This window comes from Eriocheir sinensis, chromosome 1, assembly GCF_024679095.1.
Source record: "Eriocheir sinensis breed Jianghai 21 chromosome 1, ASM2467909v1, whole genome shotgun sequence".
In the NCBI taxonomy this organism is placed as follows: Eukaryota; Metazoa; Arthropoda; class Malacostraca; order Decapoda; family Varunidae; genus Eriocheir; species Eriocheir sinensis.
In genome coordinates, this window is record NC_066509.1 from 10,200,489 (window position 1) to 10,223,442 (window position 22,954).

A 22,954-nucleotide genomic window follows, 5' to 3' on the forward strand; every position below is an offset into this window, starting at 1 on the left:
TTCTTCCGTCCTTCGCTTCCGTTCTTCCTTTTATATATTTTTTCCCTCCCTTTTTTTTTTTTCCTTCATCGTTTCTTTCATGATAAACTTTGAAAGATCCTCAGACCACTGCCACCACAATCACTTCCTCCTCCTCCTCCTCCTCTTCCTTTTCCCTTGACCCCGAATTACCAACCGCTTTCCCCGCCCGAGAGGAAGCGGTCATAAAAATAAAAATAAAAACATGAAAACAAGAAATAAAAACAACAACAGTGACGAATGAGAAGCGAATATGCGCATCCCATACTGCCTTGAGTGGAAGAGGAGGAGGAGGAGTTGGAGGAGGAAAATGCAAAAGCCGGCAATTGTTATGCTGGTAGCTGAGGTGGTGGTGGTGGTGGGTTTGGGATGGTGGTGGAGGCGTGATGGCCGCGGGCTGCCCACCACCACCACCACTTCCACTACCACCACCAAAAACTTAAAACTCCAACACGTTTACATTATATTTTATGGCAAAACACACACACACACACACACACACACACACACACACACACACACACACACACACGCCCTTTTCTTACTATTCAGAATTCAATACCAGTTTTTTTTTCTCGTGGAAAGTTTTGTTTAATCCTCGGTCACGTATTGACGGGTAGGACACGTAGGAATGGGTTTGAGTAAATTCACATTCAGCAAAGACAAAGGCAAGAACTGGTTTACCAACAGAGTGGTGGATGAGTGGAAGAGGTTTGGCAGTCATTGTGTGAGTGCCAATACGATAGATACATGCAAGAAGAGGTTGGATAAGTTTATGGATAGTGAGGTTAGGTGGAGTTACGTTTACACGAGATGCCTTGCATAGGCCTAGAAGCTTCTGGAAGACTCCTTATGTTCTTATGAAAATACAATGCGAGATTCAGAAATACAATAAACAATAGGAAACAAGGAACAAGAAAAACTAAAAAAAATAGAACGGAAATTATTGCAGCAGAAATAAAAGAAAAAAAGATAACAAAAAATAACGGAAAATTATTGAAAAACATGAGATTAAAAGGAGAAAATTAAAGAATAACACGATGTGGGCACCAGATCGGAGAGAGAGAGAGAGAGAGAGAGAGAGAGAGAGAGAGAGAGAGAGAGAGAGAGAGAGAGATAATTTTTCTTTTTCTTGGTATCTCAGGAAAGGGAAGAAAAGAAACGAAAGAGCGATTTAAGAAAACTGTATCAAAGAAACAAGTCCTGAGGGAAAAGCTAGAAGACTTTGAAGAGGTAAAAAAAGGAGGGTTTGGAGGACGAGGAGGAGGAGGAGTAGGAGAAGGAGGAGGAGGAGGAGGAGGAATAAGAAAATGAGGAGGAAGTGTAAAAGGAGGAGGATGGCGGAAGAGGAGTAAGGCAAAACAGAAAGGTTTTTAAAAGGAGTGAAAAAACGCGACTAATGGGATAAAGAAAGGTAGAGCCGAGTAAAAAGACTGGCCGGCAGGTGTAAACAGGTAGCTGCAGAGAGGCACGTAGGAGTATGAGGAACACACACACACACACACACACACACACGGACACACACACAGGAGTGATAATGAGAACTGTATACATGACCTTAATGATGCTACCTACGTACACACACACACACACACACACACACACACACACACACACACACACACACACACACACACACCTTCAGACAAAAAATCTATAGTAAGAAGCAAGTCTGAATAAAAATCAATATGCAACAACACCCATAAAAACCGGAATAACTAACCCAGTTCAAATAAAAAAAAAAGCAAGCGAAGAAAGATGCGAGAACACAAAAAAGAAAGATAAGATAAATAAAGAAACAAAAAAAAAGATAAGATAAACAAAGATGAAGAAAACATAAAAAAAGAAATATAAGATAAACAACGAAAAATGGAAGAAAAGTAACAAAGATAAGATAAAGATAAAATAAGAACATAGTAAAAATAAGCTAGAGGAAACTGCTACCAGGTGACTAGTTTAGAAGTGGCGTTGGGGAGGAGAGGAGGAGGCGGGGGTCGGGGTGACGGGGCGTGGAGAGGGGTGAGGGCGAAAGGGTACGGGGCCATGTTACACTTAATGGTAGCACGAGTCACCCCTTAACTGCCTGGAATGTCGGTAACAGGGGTGAGGAGTGAGCGGGGAGAGGGGAGGGGAGTGAGAGGGAAGGCGGTAAGAGGAGGTATAGGGGAGATGTAACCTGGCCTTTTTTTTTTCTCTTTTTTCTTTTTTTTTAGAGCTAGGGAGGAGAGGGAGCAAAGGTGAGAGGAATGACGGAAGGAGGCACAAGAGAGGGAAAGGAGAGGAGATTGTGGAGAGAAGTAGACGGGAAGGAAGGATGGAGTGGATAGAAAAGGAAGGTGGGAGGGAAATTAATTTATGCGTCGTTCATGAGGTCACTCCCAAACGTTATTCCCTTGGCCTTGTTGTTGCTATCGTGAGGGGGGGGGGGGGGATAACAGGGCCATGGCGACTGAGGAGGAGGAGGAGGAGGAGGAAACAGAAATGAGCGTGAACTTGAAAAACGAAAAACAAAATATGAAATGAAATGTGGACTACAACCTAGATACCACCACCACCACCTCCACCTCCTCCTCCTCCTCCTCCTACCACCACCACCACCACCCTCCACCACCACAACAACAACGTGCAAGCAGCCAGTCAGTCAGCCGGTCCGGAAGTCTCGCCCCCTAGTGCCGGATCTGGTCGCAGGCACTGAGGGAGGGGGACCGGAGGGGAGGATGGGGCTGGGAGAGGAGGGGGAGGGGAGGGAAGGAGGAGGGGAGGAAGTGGAGGTGAGAATGAGGGTGATTGACACTGGGGTCGAACTGGGGGTCAAATTTAAACTTCGGTGGGGGAGAGGAGGGGGGGGGAGCTAAAGGAGAGGGGAGGAGAGGGAAGTATATAATGGGGAAAGAAAGCGTGTATAATGGAAAGGCGGGAGATTGATATAGATTGATATATAGACAAACAAACAAACAGACAGGAGGACAGGTAGGCAGGTAGTTAAAGATAGATAGAGAGATAGAAAGATGGGTAGATTAAGGTAGCTATAGGTAGAATGAAGGGGATGTAGGGAATGGAGGAATGGATGAGCAAGAATGAAGGGGATGTAGGGAAGGGAGGAATGGGTGAGCAGGAATGAAGGGGATGGAGGGAAGGGAGGAATGGGTGAGCAGGAATGAAGGGGATGGAGGGAAGGGAGGAATGGGTGAGCAGGAATGAAGGGGATGTAGGGAAGGGAGGAATGGGTGAGCAGGAATGAAGGGGATGGAGGGAAGGGAGGAATGGGTGAGCAGGAATGAAGGGGATGGAGGGAAGGGAGGAATGGGTGAGCAGGAATGAAGGGGATGGAGGGAAGGGAGGAATGGGTGAGCAGGAATGAAGGGGATGGAGGGAATGAAGGAATGGGTGAGCTTAAATGGTAAAGGGGAATGACCCATAGGACTGGTGACCACGCCCTTCTCTGCGTTTCCCATATTCTTCCTCCTTTCTCGTTCCTCCCTCCCTCACGTCAGTACCTCCAAACATACGTAAATAAAGACTCTCTCTCTCTCTCTCTCTCTCTCTCTCTCTCTCTCTGACAAGTACAGGTTACACCACACCATTTCTCGTCATATATCTCCTCCTCCTCCTCTTCCCCCTCCTTCTCCTCCTCCTCCGTCACCATCCATCACCATCGTTACGCGCATGGAAATCGATGAACAGACGTCACCACTACCCTGCCACCCCTTCCCCCTCTACCTCATTATCTCCTGTACTTCCCCTCCCCTACATTCCCCATCACCCATAACCATGAAATTCACGTCAACCAAACCTTCTTTCCCCTCCCCCCCTTCTCTTCTCTTCCTTTCCTTTCCCTTCCTTTTCCTTCCCTCCCCTCCCGGGTATTGCATCACCTAGACAACTGTATCCATCACCATGACTCACACACACACACACACACACACACACACACACACACACACACACACACACACACACTAATTGACCAGTTCCAGGTGTCCAGGTAACATAAATACACGTGACAGGGCGCACTAAACACCCTAATTAAAGGGAAAAAATAACGACAGGGAGAGGAAAACAGGATTAGCGAAAGGTGAAAAAAACATATGTAACTAAACGACGACAAAGTTTTATGAATATTAACAGATGAAGAAGAATTTAATGGGTCAGTGAGAATGTGAGTTGTGAGCATGGAAATATAAAAGAAATAAAGAAAAATAACATCAAAGCGGGTGGAGATATAGAAACAAACAAAAAAAAAAAAAACACTAATTAACAGGAAAAACAAAAATAATACAAGAAGATAATGGGAAAATGAGGATGCAAGGGCTGAAGAAGTAAAACAATTTAGTAAATCAAGTAAAACGGCAGCTATTATTATATACATACAAAACTTCTGCATAATGAGAGGTCTACCAAAACCACACACAACATAACCACCACCACCACCACCACCACCAACACCAACGACAACAACAACAACAATATCAATGTGAAATATGTTATCATCACCTTCTACTTCTTCCTCCTCTTCCTTCTTTCATACTCCATAATTTTTTTTTTCTCTTTTTCTCTATTTTCTTTTCCACTCGTATATCCTTTTTTTCCCCTTCAATTCGATTCCTCCACTTCCTCTTGTCACTTTTTATCCACATCCCATTCGTCTCTTTTTCAGTTTCGATTATTTTTTTCCACTATATTCTCAATCCTCTTTTTCTTCATATTTTCCTTTTTTTTTAGCTTTCTCGTTTTCTTCTCCTTTTACTACATTGTTTTATCTTCTTATTTATTTATATTTTTTTCCTAGTATGCAATCCTCTTCCTCCTCCTCTTCTAATTACGACGACTATTTTCCCGTTTATTTCTCTCAACCATTTGCCTTTTTCCACATACCCGCTAACGTTCATACTCTCCTCTCTTCTCTCTTCCCCTCCCTTACCTCCCCTCTCCTTCTCCCTCTTCTTTCTTCTCCCCTCCCCTCTCCCTTTTCCCTTCCTCTTCCTTCTCTCTTCCTCTTCCTGTCCCTTCTTTCTTTTCTTCTCTCTCTCTTTCCCTTCCGTGTCCCTTCCCCTTTCCTTCTTTTCCTCCTTTCACACCTTCCCCTCCCTCTTCTCCATTCTCCTTTTCCCCTCCTTACTCTCCTCACCTCTTCCTCTTCCCCTCTTGGTCTTCCTATCCCTTTTCCCCTCCCTTCTCTCCTCACCTCTCCTTCCCCTCCTTTTTCCCCTCCACTCTTCTCTCTTGCCCCCTTCTTCCCTTCCTTTTCTCTCTTTCCCTTCCGAGTCCCCTTCCCTGTCTTTCTCCTCCTTTCACCCTCACCTCCCTCTTCTCCCTTCTTTTCCCCGCCTTTCTTCCGTTTTAGCGTCTCCTCCCCTCTCCTCCCCTTCCCCTTTGCTTCTCTTCTCTTTTCCCCTCTTCCTCTCCCTTTCGTCGTCCCCTTCCTACCCAGCCTCTCGCTGTGCTGAAGGCCGCAACTCCGCGCCCCTCGTCCCCTCGCCTGCCCGAGAATTATATTATTCCTCTAAAAGGCCAATTATTTCCCCTCACCTCTCCCCTCCCCCTTACCTCGGCTGTTTCCTCCCCTCACCTTGCCTCCCCTCTCACCCCTTCCCTTCGTTAAGCTTACCTGTCATCCCTTTCTCAACTTCTCTCCTTTATCGTTTTCCCTTTCCCTCCCACCCTTTTTTTTCCCCTTTTGGTTAGGCTTCTCTTTCATCCTCTCCCCTTTTCACCCTTTCCATGCCTGATATCAATATGCCCCCCCCCCCCCTTCCCTCGTCTTCTCTCTTCCCTCCCGTCACCCCTAGTTATCTTCATCCTCTCTTCCCACCCCACCCCCCACCCCCTGTGTCTCGTTCCCTCCCTCGCCACCTGTAAAATCCAAATCTCTTCTCCTCTATCTCCAATTCTTTGCTTCACTCGCACCTCATTCTCTCTGTGTATTTCGTTTCCCCTCTCCTATTTCCATCAGTTATTTCTTTTTTTTTATATATATCCTCCCTTAACCTCTCCCCAATCGTCACCCTTAAAATCCAAATCTCTTCTGTCTCTCCCGTTCTCTTCACTCTTACCTCATTCGCTCTATCTGTTTCGTTTTCCCCTCTCCTATTTCCATCAATTATTTCTTTTTTTTATGTCCTCCCTCACCCTCGCCCCAATCGTCACCCTGAAAATCCAAATCTCTTCTATCTCTTCCATTCTCTTCACTTTTACCTCATGCGCTCCCTGTTTCGTTTTCCCCTCTCTTATATACATCCTCCGTTTTTTTCTATTTTTTTCTCTCTTCCCTCAATCTCCCTCTCCTCGCCACCTATAAAATCCAAATCACCTCTATCTCCCATTCCTCTCTTCACTCTCTCTCTTTTCTCTCCTCCCTCCCTTCCTCCCAGTTTCTATATTTTTTCTCTTTCTCCTCCTCTCTCTCTCCCCCTCCACTATAAAATCCAAATCACCTCTATCTCCCATTCCTCTCTTCCCTCTTATCAAATTCGTTTTCTCTATTTCGTTTCCCCTTTCCTATCTCCATCCTCCAGTTATCTTCTATTTTTTTCTCTCTTCCCTCAATCTCCCTCCCCTCGCCACCTATAAAATCCAAACCTCCTCTATCTCCCATTCCTCTCTTCACTCTCACCCCATTTGCTCTCCCTATTTCGTTTCCCCTTTCCTATCTCCATCCGCCATTTCTCTTCTATTTTTTTTCTCTCTTCCCTCAATCTCCCTCCCCTCGCCACCTATAAAATCCAAACCTCCTCTATTTCCCATTCCTCTCTTCACTCTTATCTAATTCGTTTTCCCTTTCCTATCTCCATCCGCCTTTTCTATTTTTTTTTCTCTCTTCCCTCAATCTCCCTCCCCTCGCCACCTATAAAATCCAAACCTCCTCTATCTCCCATTCCTCTCTTCACTCTCACCCCATTTGCTCTCCCTATTTCGTTTCCCCTTTCCTATCTCCATGTTTCATCTATTTTTTTTTCTCTCCTCCTCACCCTCGCTCCCTTGTCCCTTCCACAGGTCAGGGACGTTGGCTACCTGACTAACTTGGTAAATGACAGACCGACCGGCTGAATGACTGACTAAACGGTAGGTTGACTAATGAATGGCCAATTAAATGACTTGCATGACTGGGACTTATTTACTGACTGACTGATCGGTTGGCTGGAACTTTGACTGGCTGACAAACTGATTGGTTGGCTGAATTATTGACTGACTAGCTAATGGGCTGGCTGAAACATTGACTGGTTAACTGACTGACCGACTGACTGACTGGTTGGCTGACTTATTGAGTGACTGACTGACTAGCTGATATGTGGCTGAAGCAATGACTATCTGCGTGACTGACTGACAACTGATTATGTGGCTGGGATACTGACTAGCTGATATGTGGCTGAAGCAATGACTATCTGCGTGACTGACTGACAATTGATTATGTGGCTGGGATACTGACTAGCTGATATGTGGCTGAAGCAATGACTATCTGCGTGACTGACTGACAATTGATTATGTGGCTGGGATACTGACTAGCTGATATGTGGGCGAACCATTGAATATCTGCGTGACTGACTGACAATTGATTATGTGGCTGGGATACTGACTAGCTGATATGTGGCTGAACCATTGAATATCTGCGTGACTGACTGACAATTGATTATGTGGCTGGGATACTGACTAGCTGATATGTGGGCGAACCATTGAATATCTGCGTGACTGACTGACTAACTGATAATGTGGCTGGGGTACTGACTAACTGACTGACTGAATGAATGAATGAATGAGTATCTGGTTGGCTGGGGCATCGACTGGCTGACTGGCTAACTGATTGATCGCCTGACTGGTTGACTGGGGCCTTGACTGATTGGCTCGCTGCATGACTGAATAAGTGATGGACTGACGGGCTGAGTGAGTGATGAAGCATGGTACACTAGCCAGCAAAGGGACGTGTTGCAGGCCGCGCGAGGCACCTGCTAACTGGCTGGCTAACATGACGGACGGGCGGCCTGGCGTGGAAAACAGCAAGGCGAGGAAAGGAACGATGCGAGTGTCAAACAAATTTTTCTCTCCAAATTGAAAAGTTTCCCCGAGGCACAACCTTTCACTCCACCCATGGCTCCCCCCCCCCCTCCCTTTCCGTCACGCTTTTCCTCCACACTATTTACAAGAGCAGCGCCGGCGGACTTTTTGGTTTCCTCTTTTTTTTTTTTTTTTTTTTTTGAAGCTCCTTTCCCATAAACAAAACTCCTTTCCCTCATTTTCCTTCTTTAGCTGATTTTTTTTTCTCCCCCTCACTCGCTTTCTCCTTCCATTTTTTTTTCTTCTTTATTTTACTCTCCCCTTCACTTCATTTCTTTCTCCCCTCTTCTTCCTCCCTTCCTCACCCCCTCCTTCTTTGCTCCCTCCCTCCTCCCATCAACACTTATCCCCTCGACGCCTTCCTTCCCTCTATTCTTCCACCTCTTTCCTCCAATTTTCCAATGCATTCCCTTACCACCATCACCTCCTCCACACAGTCCAAATTCTTTCCTTTATCCTCTTCCTCCTTTATTTCTTTTTACATTTCTTTCTTTCTTATTTCTACCGCTACACTGCCCAGATTTCTTTCCTCCTCTGCTTTCCTCTCCTTTCTTCCTTCCTTCCTTCTTTCACTCTTTCCTCCCGTACACAAAGTAATAATAAAGGGGCCTCCAATTTTCACCTGGAGGAGAAAATGCAATAAGCGTGCCCATAATTCGCGGGAAATTGGACACCTTTCCTACCTTACCTTCAACCCTGCACCGTGCTAGGCCTCACTCCCTCCCCCCCTCCCCCTTTCCTCCCTTCCTTCTCCTCCCTTACACCACTTACCTTCCTTCTCTTTCCCCCTAAACATCCCTCAAACCTCCTCCTTCTCCTCCTCCTCCTCCTCCTCTCTCCGTGACCTCTCGTGTTTCACTCTCCTCCTCTAATCCCCTTACACTTTCTCCTCCTTCCTTCCTTCCTTCCTTGCAACTCAAATGATGTCTTTCTTTCCTTTATTCTTATTTCCTTCCTTCCAATTATGGTTTTTTTTCTTTGTCCCTAAGTTTCCTAATGAGAATGATGCCTTCTTCCTCCTCCTCCTCCTCCTCCTCCTCCTCCTCCTCCTCCCCTCTTTTTCTGACCCGTCCTGACCTCCCATTCTTCCCCACTTGAGCCTCCCAGTGATCTTAGTCTCCCCTTTCCTCCTCCCCTTTCACATCCTCCAACCTCTTCTTTGATCCTCTTTCTCCCATCGTACATTCTACAACAAGGGCGATCATTAAGGTAACTAATGAGACTAACTTCACTTCCCCTTCCCTAATTTACCCCTTTCCTACCTCATTTCTCTGTATTTCCATCACTCTTCCCCTTTTCATCTCTTTCTCTCCCCTATGCTATTTTTTTCCTTTTACCTCTCGATTCCCCACGTTTTTTCCATCTTCCGTTTTTTCCTTTCCCTTTCAGACTTTCAGTTTTTCCTTTCCTGATCAGCCCCTTCTTTTTCCACTCCTATACTTTTTTGCCCTTCTTTTTCTCTCCCGATAAACTTCCTCTCTACTTTTTCCTACCCCTGTAAACTTTTATATGTTCCTTCTTTTCCATCCCTTCTAAGCTCTCTATGCACCTTCTCCCTTCCTCCCGTGAACGATCTTTGCTTCTTGTTTTCCTTCTCCCTGTAAACTTTCTCTGCCCCTTCTCTTCCCTTCCTTTCTTCAACGTTATCTGCCCCTTCTTTTCCCTCCCATTGTAAGCATTATCTGCCCCCTTTGTTTCCCCTCCCCCTGTAAACTCTATTTGTCCCTTCATCTCCCCCCCCCACTCCCAGCCCTTCCCGTGTCTGTGGCAGCCCGTCCAAAACAGTGCAAGAAATACTCCGAATTCATTTTAACTTTTGCATGAGCGGGGACTGTTTCAACAATCTGGTCCTGCAAACGATACAAATTTGCATGAGTTAAAACGGCCTATGAGGGAACAGCAAAGCGATACAGTTTACCTCGTGCAGGATAATATAATTAATGAGAAAAAATAAGCGAACCTGTTAATCTTATGCAGGGCAGGTTATGGAGAAATGGTAAAGGGAACTTATTACCTCAAGCAAAATAGTTTATGGGGAAAAATAAGCCAACAAAATTAGTGAAAATATCTTGGGTTAGTCAAAGTTTAATGGTCTTGAAGAACATTGTTATTCTTTGAAGCATAAAATAATTCCCCAAAACTTACTCTGTACCTTTTTTTCCCTCTCCTTGTAAACTTTCCCTGTCCCTTCATTTCCCTTCCTTTGTAATCTTTATCTGGGCTTTCTTTTCCCTCCTATTGTAAACCTTATCTCCCCGTCTGTTTCCTTTCCCCTGTAAACTTTATGTCTTTTCATTTTGTATTCTTTGAAGCATAAAATAATTCCCCAAAACTTCCTCTGACCCTTTTTTCCCTCTCCTTGTAAACTTTCTCTGTCCCTTCTTTTCCCTTCCTAAGTAATCTTTATTTGGGCATTCTTTTCCCTCCTATTGTGAACTTTATCTGCCTCACTGTTTCCTTTCCCCGGTAAACTTCCTCTGTCTCTTCCTTTGTAGTTTTTATCTGGGCATTCTTTTCCCTCCTATTGTAAACCTTATCTGCCATTCTGCTTCCTTTCCCCTGTAAATTTTCTCTGTCCCTTCATTTCCCTTCCTTTGTAGTCTTTATCTGGGCATTCTTTTCCCTCCTATAGTAAACCTTATCTGCCCCTCTGTTTCCTTTCCCCTGTAAACTTTTTCTGTCCCTCCCTTTCCCTTCCTTTGTGATCTTTATCTGGGCATTCTTTTTCCTCCTATTGTAAACCTTATCTGCCCCTTTTTTCCCTCTCCTTGTAAACTTTCTGTCCCTTCTTCTCCAGCTGCGTCGGGAGTAAACTGAATATCGAGGTGCTTTCATTTGCTCCCCAAGCCCCAAGTGGCTGTCGAGCAGATTAAATCACCAAAGCGGGCGACCACGTAATGAGCAAATAGGCTTTCTGTTGCCTGTTTCCATGTTTCCCTTTGTAATCTTCAACTGGGCTTTCTGTCCCCTCCTATTGTAAATCTTATCTGCCTCTGTTTCCTCTCTCCTGTAAACTTCCTATGTCCTTCCCTTTCCCTCATTATGTAAACTATTTTCTCTAAGTAATGCCGGTGCTAATTTACTGATGAAGGTCATTTATTCCCGTGTCTAAATGAGAGTAATTTTCTTGAAGTCAAGAATGATGATGTCGTCGTATATCTTCGGTCAGATTTTTTCCCTTTTTAGTGTTTTTTCTCACCTAATAAACCACGAGTCATTTATTAGCAAGGGTTATGGACACACTGCACCAATATCGTCCATAGCCATCTCTCTCTCTCTCTCTCTCTCTCTCTCTCTCTCTCTCTCTCTCTCTCTCTCTCTCTCTCTCTCTCTCTCTCTCTCTCTCTCTCTCAAAAGTTAGGTGCTTAAACTTCATCTTGCCCTGACCTTAAGTTACGTTAATGAAATCTTAATAATCCAGCCAGGCCGTGCAGTCTCTCTCTCTCTCTCTCTCTCTCTCTCTCTCTCTCTCTCTCTCTCTCTCTCTCTCTCTCTCTCTCTCTCTCTCTCTCTCTCTCTCTCTCCATTAAGCCAAAGGTCATGGAGTTGCCTGACAAAGCATACCGTATGTGTGGAGGGGAAGAAGGGAAGGGATGGTAAAGGAAAGGATGAGAAGAGAAGAAAGCAAAGGATGATTACGGACTGCGAATATGGGATGGGAGAGATCAAAGAAAAAAAAAGAAGAGAAAAATAATGTATGCAAAAGAGGGAAGAAAGAGAAGGAAAGGGATGGTAAAGGAAAGGATGAGAAGGAGAAGGAAGGACTGAGAATATGGGATGGGAGAGATCAAAGACATAGGGAGAAGAAAAAAAGTGGAAAAGAAGGGCAAGGAAAGACAGGGAAGGGATGTTACGGGGAAGAACGTGCAGGGAAATAAAGAGAAAAAGAAGTTAATGAGAATGTAATGATTATGAATTTAGAAGCTGGGAGAAATCAAGAACAAAAAAGAGAAAATATGTGTGGATAAGAAGAGTGAGGAAAGGCAAGGGAAATGATGGTAATGAAAAGGGTGTGAAAGGAAAGATAAAAGAAAGCAAAGGTTAACAAAAATGTGATGATAATGAGCTGAGAAGATAAGGTGGGATGAAAGTGATGAAGGGAAGACATAATTAGTAGGGAAAGAAAAGAAGGGGAAACAAATGACGTGATAAAGAGAGAGAGAGAGAGAGAGAGAGAGAGTAATGGGGTACACAAGATGAGAGAGGATTGGAAAAGATGCACAGGTAAGGGAGAGGAGACAGAGGGAGAAGAGAGGAAACATCAAGATGGAGAGAGTCAGGCATAGGGGGAGGAGGAAGGAGGGGAGTGGAAGCAACAAGAAAGAAAGACACAGAGTAAGGGAGAGAGGAGGAGGGGAAGGGGAGGAGTTGGAATATAGAGATTGAACCGGTCGTGAGGGAAGTGGGAGGGGGATGGGATGAAGAAATATGGGGGCAGGAAAGAGCAAGGGGCGGGAAACAGAGAGGAGGAAAGGAGGCAGCGGACGTGAGGGATGGGATAGGAAACGGAGAAAAGAGAAGAGGAGAGGAGAAGGAAAGGACGCAGAGGAAGAAAGGGATGGAGAGGAGAGGTGAGAGGAGAGGAAAAGAAAGTGAGGGCGGACAAGTAGGGACGAGAAGGATGGGATAGGAAACGGAGAAAAGAGGAGAGGAGAAGAGAAGGAAAGGACGCAGAGGAAGAAAGGGATGAGATGGGGAGGGAGGAGAGGTGAGAGGAGAGGAAAAGAAAGAGAGGACGGACAAGTACGGACGAGAGGGATGGGATAGGAAACGGAGAAAAGAGGAGAGGAGAAGAGAAGGAAAGGACGCAGAGGAAGAAAGGGATGGGGAGGAGAGGTGAGAGGAGAGGAAAAGAAAGTGAGGGCGGACAAGTACGGACGAGAGGGATGGGATAGGAAACGGAGAAAAGAGGAGAGGAGAAGGAAAAGACGCAGACGAAGAAAGGGATGAGATGGGGAGGGAGGAGAGGTGAGAAGAGAGGGAAAGAAAGGAGAGGGTGGACGAGTAGGGACGAGAGGGATGGGAAAGGGAGAGGGAGAAGGATAGGAGAGAGGAGAGGAGAGAAGAGAGAAGGGAGAGGGTGGATGGGTACGGAGCCTCCAAACTCAATTATCATTCACCATCAATTTCCGCGACCCTGCCCATCCAGGTAAATCCCCTCGTTCCCCCCATTAATCACCCATCCCACGAGGTCAACCCAGAATCAATCGCCATTACGAAGGAAAACGTAGGAAGATGAAGTAATGAAGAGACTAATAAAGAAGGGGTGACAAAAACAAGTGAAGAATGGCTGGGGATAAATGAGGTTTGAGGATATATGAAAGGAAGGAAGGAATGAAGGGAAGAAGGACGGAGGGCGAGAAGGAAGGAGGACGAGGAGGAGGAAGAGGAGGAGGAGGCAGCGGCGATCAATGTTAGCCGTCACTATAGCTCAAACTGACTCAACAACGAAAGAGAAATTCAACGGAACCTCAACTCGGAACCGAATCAATAACTGAACCGCCAAATGACCCATCACCCTTCACTCTTTATCCTCTACCTTCTCCTCTTTTCTCTTATCTCCTTCTTTCTTTTCTCTCTCTTTCCCTTTCGTGTCCCCTCCCCTCTCTCTTCTCCCTTCTCCTTTTCCATTCCTTACTCCCCTCACCTCTTCCTCCTCCTCTCTTGGTCTCCCTTTTCCGCAGCTGAACCACCCCCAAGAAAACATCATCTTTCACCCTTATTAAACATCACCCTTCACCCTTATTGAGTTCTTCCTTCCTATTACCCGTTTACATTTCACTATCGATTAACTAAACCCTACCAGAACTATCACCCTTCACCCTCTAAGTCACCCTTCATTATCAGTCCAACCCATTCATGAGCCACCAACTGCTTCTTCACCCTTCGCCCTTATCACCCTTCACAATGACAATCTCCGTTCACACTGATAATCACCCTTCACTTTGACGATCTCCATTAACTCTCATAATCACCCTTCTTCACCCTTACACACCCCACGAATCGACAACCAAACAATCACCCTTTCAAAATTAGCCAATCTAAGGAATCAGTAACAACACAAGACCATCCCATCATACCTCACCCTAAATGTCACCCTTAACTATTACACATTACCATTAGATTCACACTTAACTATTACTATTCACTTCACTCTTAGTTTCACCCATAACTATCATACTTGACCCTTATCTTCACCCTTAAATATCATCTTTAAATGTCACACATCACCCTCATTTCCACCCTTAACGATCTCCCTTTACTCGTAACTTCACACTGTCCCATCACTCATGCTTCTCCCAAATTCATAACTAAAGCACCAACCGATCTCTCATCGTCACCATTTGCTTCATTCTCCAAGCCCAACGAAGCAGACTCGAGGCACTTTGAACCCGCCATCCATTTCGAAGCTTTCAGTCCAATGAGGCTTCAATGTCGCTTATTCGGGGACTCGAGGCCGGGATTCAATTCAAAGCTATTCCGGCAGTGACTCTGAGCCTCGTCCGGGAAGCGGCTAATCGAATTACTAACGGCACGTGATTAACAAGACTGGGAACGGCTCGCTGCAAACTGGCAATATTAGCGGCGATGGTGGTGATGGTGGTAGTGGTGGTAATGATGGTGGAGGTAATAGTGGTGGTGGTGGTGATAGTGGTGGTGATGGTAATGGAAGTGGAAGTAGTAGTAGTAGTAGTAGTAGTGGTAGTAGTAGTTGTAATAGTAATAATAGTAGTAATAGCGAAATCGATGACTGTCAATGAAAATAATAGTAATAATAATAATAATGATAATAATAATAACAATAATATACGGTTGGAACCAGACCAAATAAAATCAATATTCTCTCTCTCTCTCTCTCTCTCTCTCTCTCTCTCTCTCTCTCTCTCTCTCTCTCTCTCTCTCTCTCTCTCTCTCTCTCTCTCTCTCTCTCTCTCTCAAAAGTTTGGCGCTTAACTTCCTTTTGCCTGACCCAACTTACGTAATGAAATCTTAATAATCCAGCCGGGTCGTGCAACTCTCTCTCTCTCTCTCTCTCTCTCTCTCTCTCTCTCTCTCTCTCTCTCTCTCAAAGCTATAAGGGGATGAAGAGGTAAGAATGTAAGACAAAGACAATGGAGGGAGAGAGAGAGAGAGAGAGAGAGAGAGAGAGAGAGAGAGAGAGAGAGAGAGAGAGAGAGAGAGAGAGAGAGAGAGAGAGAGAGAAAGGGGAGAGGATGCAAAATGATGGGAACATGGGAGGGGAAAAGTGAGAGGAAGGGAGTACACGGAAAGGAGGAAAACGACAGGTAACATGAAACGGAGACAGAACAGGTGAGGGGAAGGTGAGGGGAGTAACGAGGGGAGGACTGTAGTGGTGGAGTTATGGGGAGAGGAAGAAGAGACGGTATAAGAGAGGGAAATGGGGATGGAAGGAGTAAAACATAGGAAGGGGGGTTAAAGGGAAGCGGAGAGGAGTTAGGTAGAAATAAATGGGAGAGAAAGAGGTAAAGCGAGGGGAATGGAGGGAAGGACATAAAAGGGGGAGATAATGAAGGGAAGGAGGTAGAGAGGGAAAGGTGAATAAACAGAGAGGGAGGAGAGGGGTGATGGAATGGGGAGGTAGTGAGGGGAGGGAGGAGAAAATTAAGAGGTGAGAGAACAGGAAGGAGAGCGGGATAGGAGGGAGACAGAAGAGGGAGTAGAAAGTGAGGGAAAGGCGAGGGAACAGGTAGGAGAGTGGATAGGAGGGAGGTATAAAGAGGGGAGACAACACAGGTAGGGGAGTGGAAGGTGAGGGAAGGAACAAGATGGGTGAGGGGAGTGTGGGGAAAGAGGAGTCACGGGAGAGAGGGCTGGGGGAAGAGGAGTGGGGAAGGATAGGAGTGAGGGGAGGGGGAAGAGGTGAGGGGAAGGAAGGGGAGGGGCAGGGCGCGTGACAGCAGCTGACTGGGATCAATGACCGTCCAGTTCTTGTCCCCTCATTTCCCCTCATATCAGCTCATGTTCCAGTACCTTCACCTTCACGTCACCTCTCTCTCTCTCTCTCTCTCTCTCTCTCATTACCCTCATAGCACATCCATGATCTCTCCTACCCCTCACCTTTCCTCACTTTCCCCTCACACTTCCACACAGAATCTACAGTATTCCTCATTCCCCCCTTTCCTCTCCCCTCCCCTCCCTCCCTTTCTCCCCTCACACCTGCTTCCCACCTTTAAAATCTCCCCTCTTTACGAGCCACACACATGCTCCCCTCTCACAATGATGCATTCTCTCTCTCTCTCTCTCTCTCTCTCTCTCTCTCTCTCTCTCTCTCTCTCTCTCTCTCTGTATAATTTTTTCATGTGACCTTTTCCTCAAATCCACTCCTCCTCCTCGTCTAGTTCTCATCTTCCCGTTACAACAATAACAGCAACAACTACTACAACTACTTGGAATGACAATAATACATAGACAAACAGACATACAGACATGAACACATGGTAGGTGGAGAAAAGACACACACACACACACACACACACACACACACACACACACGAAGCACATATTCAAAAGAAACCATACAAAAAGAATTTCATACATCTCACGTACACATGAACATACATTGAAACCGACACGACAGACTGACAGACAGACACAGACAGGACGCAATGACGAGGCAGAAATAAAATGGTATCCATGACGATTGCTATCACAATCTCTCTCTCTCTCTCTCTCTCTCTCTCTCTCTCTCTCTCTCTCTCTCTCTCTCTCTCTCTCTCTCTCTCTCTCTCTCTCTCTCTCTCTCTTGCCTTGGGTGACGATAAGGGTAAAAAAGGAAAAGGGATAAGAAAAGGGAAAAGATGAAATGGGTTGAAAAAGAGAGAAGAGGGAGAAGCTTGAAAAGAAAGGTAAAAGAAAAAAAAGGAAGGAGGGTGACATGGAGGAGGGGAGGGGTGAGTGATAAGAGGGGGCAGGTAAAAGGGAGTCGCTGAGAAGGGTGAAAAAGAGCAGAGGGTAGATAAGGGAGGATGAGGCAAGCACGTGACGGTGACTGGAGGCAGGAAGGGCGGAGGTTCGTGAGTTTTCCTGAGTGTTTATGAAGATGCATCACACTCTCTTTGTCACCCTGTCACCCTTAGTCACTCCTCTGTCTTCTCCCTGCCTCCTCTCTCACGCTTTCACCTCCGGCCACTCTCATCTTCACTTCTCCAGTCCCTTCCTTGATCAGTTTTCCTCCAGTTATTTTTTTATCCTAACCCTTCCCCCTTTTAACCTCGATGTCACCCCACACCCTCACCCGCTAACCTCTTCCCCTCCTCCTCCTCCTCCTCCTTCCCCATCTCCCCCGGACAACAAACGGACAAGATCACGCCACAAGAAGTTGGATCCAATCACATGTCAGGCGAAATTTAATCTCACAAATGTTCCGTCCTCCTCCTCCTCCTCCTCCTCTTCCTCCTCCCGGTACTACGTTGTTCCTACCCCCAATTTCTTCACCCATTCGTGTTGTCCTTCCTCTCGGTTTCGTCCTTCTCATGCTCCTGTTTTATCTTCATCTATTTGACTCCTCTTCCTCCTCCTCCTTCTCCTCCTCCTTCGTACCCCATCTTTTGTCCATGTGGGAGAAATCTTTTACCCACATTCTTGAGAGAGAGAGAGAGAGAGAGAGAGAGAGAGAGAGAGAGAGAGAGAGAGAGAGAGAGAGAGAGAGAGACTGTCTCAGACAATGAATCACAAATGAATCATCATTGTAATTACGCCTCCACCTCGCCCCCTCCCCCCACCTCTCTCTCTCTCTCTCTCTCTCTCTCACACACACACACACACACACACAAGTATATACGTATTTCGGGCACGTTTCCTGCACCCATTCTGTTATCATCAGCAGGTGTCTCAAATCCTGCACTACTTTCCACCTTAATCCCCCTCCCTCCCTCCCTCCAGCACCACCACCACCACCTCCTCCTCCTCCTCCTCTTCCTCTTCTTCAATCTTCGACGAAATAAGCTGAAAGGATTTTTATTTCTTATTCCTTCTGAAGGAGAGAAACATTCTCTCTCTCTCTCTCTCTCTCTCTCTCTCTCTCTCTCTCTCTCTCTCTCTCTCTCTCTCTCTCTCTCTCTCTAAGCCGCTTCCCTCAAATCCTTTCAAGTGAGATATGTATTTTCCTTCCTTTCTTCCCTCCTTCTTTCCTCCCAAAATATCGTGACCGATCTTTCTTTCTTTCCTTCACTTCTCTTCCGAAAAATAAATGGACAATGATTTTTTTCTCTCCTTCTACCTTTTTCCTCTTCAACCTGCAAGACAGCCTCTCCTCCTCTCCTCCACCCCTGCTCCTCCTTCACTGTTCGAAGCAAGGAATCATTACTTTTCTTGTCGTTTTTTTTCTTTTTTTTAACTGTATAAATGACTGGCAGTTTCTATGTATGACACGACGGCCGCATTTTTTTCTAAAACTTTTGTTAATCGCAAGCAAGACACGTTTTTATTTTTTATTTCCTTTATGTTATCTTGCTTTTTTTCTATACATACGTGACCTGACTAAACTTATGCTTCTCTTACGTATATTTGTGAGATCGACTTTGATTAATACTTATTGTTCGTGTCTTCTAAGTTCCTTTTTTTATTCATTTCCTCTAAACACTGGATATTTTTTTCTATTTATTGTTTTATTCATTTTTTGTTTACATATCAAACGTTATCTCCCCGTTTTCCTCACAAGGCGAAAACTCTATCATTCTTAAGCGATAAGGCTAACGCAACCCTTCAAACACACAAACACACACACACACACACACACACACACACACACACACACACACACACACGTAGATGAAGTAACGTTATAGATGCATGTGATAAATGTTTTTTTGTATGCCCGACATTCAAATTCTCCTCCCACATTGAATAAATTCCTCTAAACCAAAAATATATCTCGCCTATTTAACGCTCTTCCCTCTCCCAAAAATTGAAAAGGGGGATTTTACTTTCATTCACATTCCATTTCTATATATGAATAAAAATATGCAGTTTTGCTTATTTCTCGTTTTATCTCTATCTGCCTGGCTCCTTCTGGTTTTATCTTTATTTTGAACTATTTATTTATCTAATCATATTTATCGATTTATCTGATTCATTTCAACTTTTATTTCTTTAGATAAATTTACTCTTCCCAAGGTCCTCATAGTTTTATCTCTTCCTCCCTAAGTGAAATAAAATACTTATTTGTCCACTTCATTTACTCTTTCATGTAATTCCCCCAAGGCTGACTATTTTATTTATTTATTTATATTTCATTTTTCTTGATAGTCATTCCTCCCTAGTCTCTCTTGGTTTTATCTCTTCCTTCCTAAATGATAAAAAAAAACATGCCTCTGTGCCCACTTTATTGACTCTTTCCTCTGATTCCTAATTAACGAGAGTATGCGTCTACTTTTATTTATTTTTATTTATTTATATAGATTTACCTCTACCTCCCTTGTTTCTCGTAATTTTATCTCTTCCTCCATAAGTGATGAAAAGCATGCATCTCTGCCCACGTTATTTTACTCTTTATTTATCCTTTCATTTATCTGTTCATATTTATCCCTTCCTACTTAGACCCTCCTATTTTTATCTTTCTTCCTAAGTAAAAAAAAAACATGCATCTGTGACCACGTTATTTACTCTTTATTTACGCTTTGATTTATCAATTTATATTTATTCCTTCCTACTTAGACCCTCCTATTTTTATCTCTTTCTTCCTAAGTAAAAAAAAAATAAAAAAAATAAAAAACATGCATCTGTGCCCACATTATTTAATCTTTACACTTTACTCTTTCCTCCAGTTCCCCGCCAGGCTCCGAAAGGCCCCAAGACACTCCGGCCTTCAGCAGCGCGAGGCAACATTTTTCAGTTTTCTTCCTCTCTTCAGACTCCTCAAGCAGCGTTTCCTCCTTCAAGCTAATACTTATCCTCGGGGCAACCGGGCCAACTTTTTTTTTTTACGTTCCTCCTCTTTCAGTTTTCATTACGAGCCCCTTACTTCGTTTTATTTTTTTTTCAGCAAGCCTCTCGTTTTCTTACTCACAGATTCCTGACTCATTTTCCTCTCGCTTCCTTCTTCTTTACTCTCGTTTTCTACACAAATCTCGTTTTCTCTCGCTTTGGCACATGTCTATTGTCTAGCCACTTTTTCTTTCAAATTTTCTTTTCTTCCTTTTCATTTTTCCTAATTGTCTCTTTACTGACTCTAAGATATAGCGCATATCGTCTATTTTTCTATCGAGTCGAACGGGATTTTTTTTCGATAATATCTATCCAGCGTACTTTTTCCTTTATATTAACACATACAATAATAAAATATAATCAGAAGGAAAGAGAAATAAAGGAAAAATGAAAGAAAGTAGACAGAATAAAGAGATGGAATGAAGGAAGAAAGGAAGGGAGGATGAATGCTACTGAAAAAAAGAGAAGAGAGGAGGGAATGAATGAATAAATTATTGAATGCATGAATAAAGGAAGGAGGAAGGAAGAAAGGAAGGATGCAGCTACGAAAGAGACGAGATTCTTCCTTCCTTCAAACGAAAACAAATTTTTTCTTCATTACACTTTGACTCCTGGCCATCGAAATGAATTAATGATTACAGACATATGAACTGACGACCTAAAAAAAGGAAAAAAGAAAAAAAAAATCGCCAACCTGTAGCCTACGTGTTCTTAAGGGAAAAACTAGAAGTAACAGAAAAATCTCAACGTACTAGGAATTCCTCTGATCAAGATAGTATTCCTTTGACGAAGAAGGAAGGAGAAAAAGATGACTAAGAGGAGGAGGAGGAGGAAAGAAATGAAAATGGAGGAAGCCTAGGGGGATGAAAGAGGGTTGGCAGAGAGAGAGAGAGAGAGAGAGAGAGAGAGAGAGAGAGAGAGAGAGAGAGAGAGAGAGAATAGAGGGGGTAGGGGGAGAAATGAAGGCCGGTGAGAATAGGTGAGTGATGGGTGGTGGTAGAGGTGGTGGTGGTGGTGGTGAGGCTACTTCGGACAGTAACTAATGGCTTACATCACCATTACCAACACCACCACTACCAGCATCATTACCTCCATGCCACCCTCACCGCCACCACCACCATCCACACCAGCTGTCACCTCCACCACCAGCACCAAAAAAATAAACAAATCCTTCAGCATCACCACCACCAGCTATACCACCTCCACTATCACCACCATCATCACCACCACCTGTTTGTGGGTTAGTCTCACAAACATGGCCAAGATGGGCAGAGATAAAGAGGAGGAGGAGGAGGAAGAGGAGGAGGAGAAGTGAGTGGGAGGAAAATAGCAGATGATAGGAATGTTAAGAGGCCTGTAGCACTAAATAATGTGTGTGTGTGTCTGTGTGTGTGTGTGTGTGTGTGTGTGTGTGTGTGTGTGTGTGTGTGTGTGTGTCATGAGGATGGATCGCAGTGTGGCTTATGGGGAATGGGAGGGGAGAGAGGATGTGAGGGAGGTAGTAAGGGCGGTGGTGATGCAAGGGGGAGAGGTGAGGTGTCGTAAGAAGGAGAGGTGGAGGTGGACTGACGGGTAAAGGTAGGGAAAGGGAGAGAGGGAGGAGAGAATGGGGAGGAAGGAAGAGAGGGAAGGGGGGCAGGTAGGAAAGGAGGGAAAGGCAGCTCCAGAAAAGGTGTCTTATTAGTGACTCATCCTCCCTCCCACCCTTCCTCCCTTTTCTCCACTATTCCCTCCTCCTTTACTCCGTTACCCCCCCCCCCCCCATGACTCCAGCAGTACAATACCTCAACTTCACGACGGCATTACGGAAAACCACCCCGCCCCCTTCCTTAACGAGAGAGAGAGAGAGAGAGAGAGAGAGAGAGAGAGAGACGAAAAAAACTGATGCTTATCTATACTTCACCTCCCTTCTTCCTTGTCACTTGCATAAAGGAATAAGAAATGGGAGGAAAAGGAGGGAAAAGAGGAGTACTATATAACTCTTCCCTCTACCTTCCCTTCTACTATTCTAGGGTGGGAGTGAAAGAGAGGGACTGAGAACAAGGAGTAAAAGGGAGGAATGCTTGCTACTCTACTCACTTTCCTCCATTTTTTTTTATAAGGTAAGGTTGGGAGGAAGAAAGGAAGGGAGAGAAGTGAATGCTCCCTCCCCTTCCTCCCCAACTCCTACAGGGGATGTGGGGAGAACGTGGAGACGAGTCATTCACTTCCCAAACTCCCCATTCCTCCCCCTTTACCTCACCGCCCACTCCCCGTCCTCCCCACCACCACTACCATCAATGACTAACCACAAAGTAATCCCCGTCTCCTCAACCACAACATCCACACACACTCCACCCTCATCCCTCCACTACCCCGTACACACACACACACACACACACACACACACACACCATGACTCCTCCACCCTCATTATCACTTACTACAGCTATCAACACCATCATCACCTCCAGCCATATCACAACTTTCACACCGCCACCATCTCTCTTCACTTAATGCAATGTGCCCTTCATCTATCTACCAACCAAATCATTCATAACATATTCCAGCATCCCTAAAGTTAATTCCGGTAAGACATTATATAATACTCCACCCATTCCTCCATTCCCTTCACTAATCCATTTTCTTTCATCTCCTTTCTTCATTAATATTCTCATCTGGCAATCTATTTTCTCGATTTATTTTTTTCATCCGTTCTCCTTAGCAATTCATATTTTAATCACCCACGCTCTCCACTACTGCATCTTGCCATCATTTCTACCATTTCTACTTATCAAATTCTCATCCGCTTTCCCTACATCCACTCTCCCCACTAATACATCCATTCCCATACTCCACTTCTCACTACTACTACTACTACTACTTTCCATACTACAAATCTCATTCATCCATTTTCACCAACAATTCACTCATTCATCCAGCGATTCACTCAGGCACTCAT

At 44.8% G+C, this 22,954-nt stretch overlaps 1 protein-coding gene across 1 annotated transcript in view; it reads right to left on the reverse strand.

Annotated features, from left to right (window-relative positions):
• LOC126996520 (uncharacterized) overlaps positions 1-22,954 on the reverse strand; it is a 77,822-nt gene that overhangs the window by 33,940 nt on the left and 20,928 nt on the right. The window lies entirely within an intron of this gene.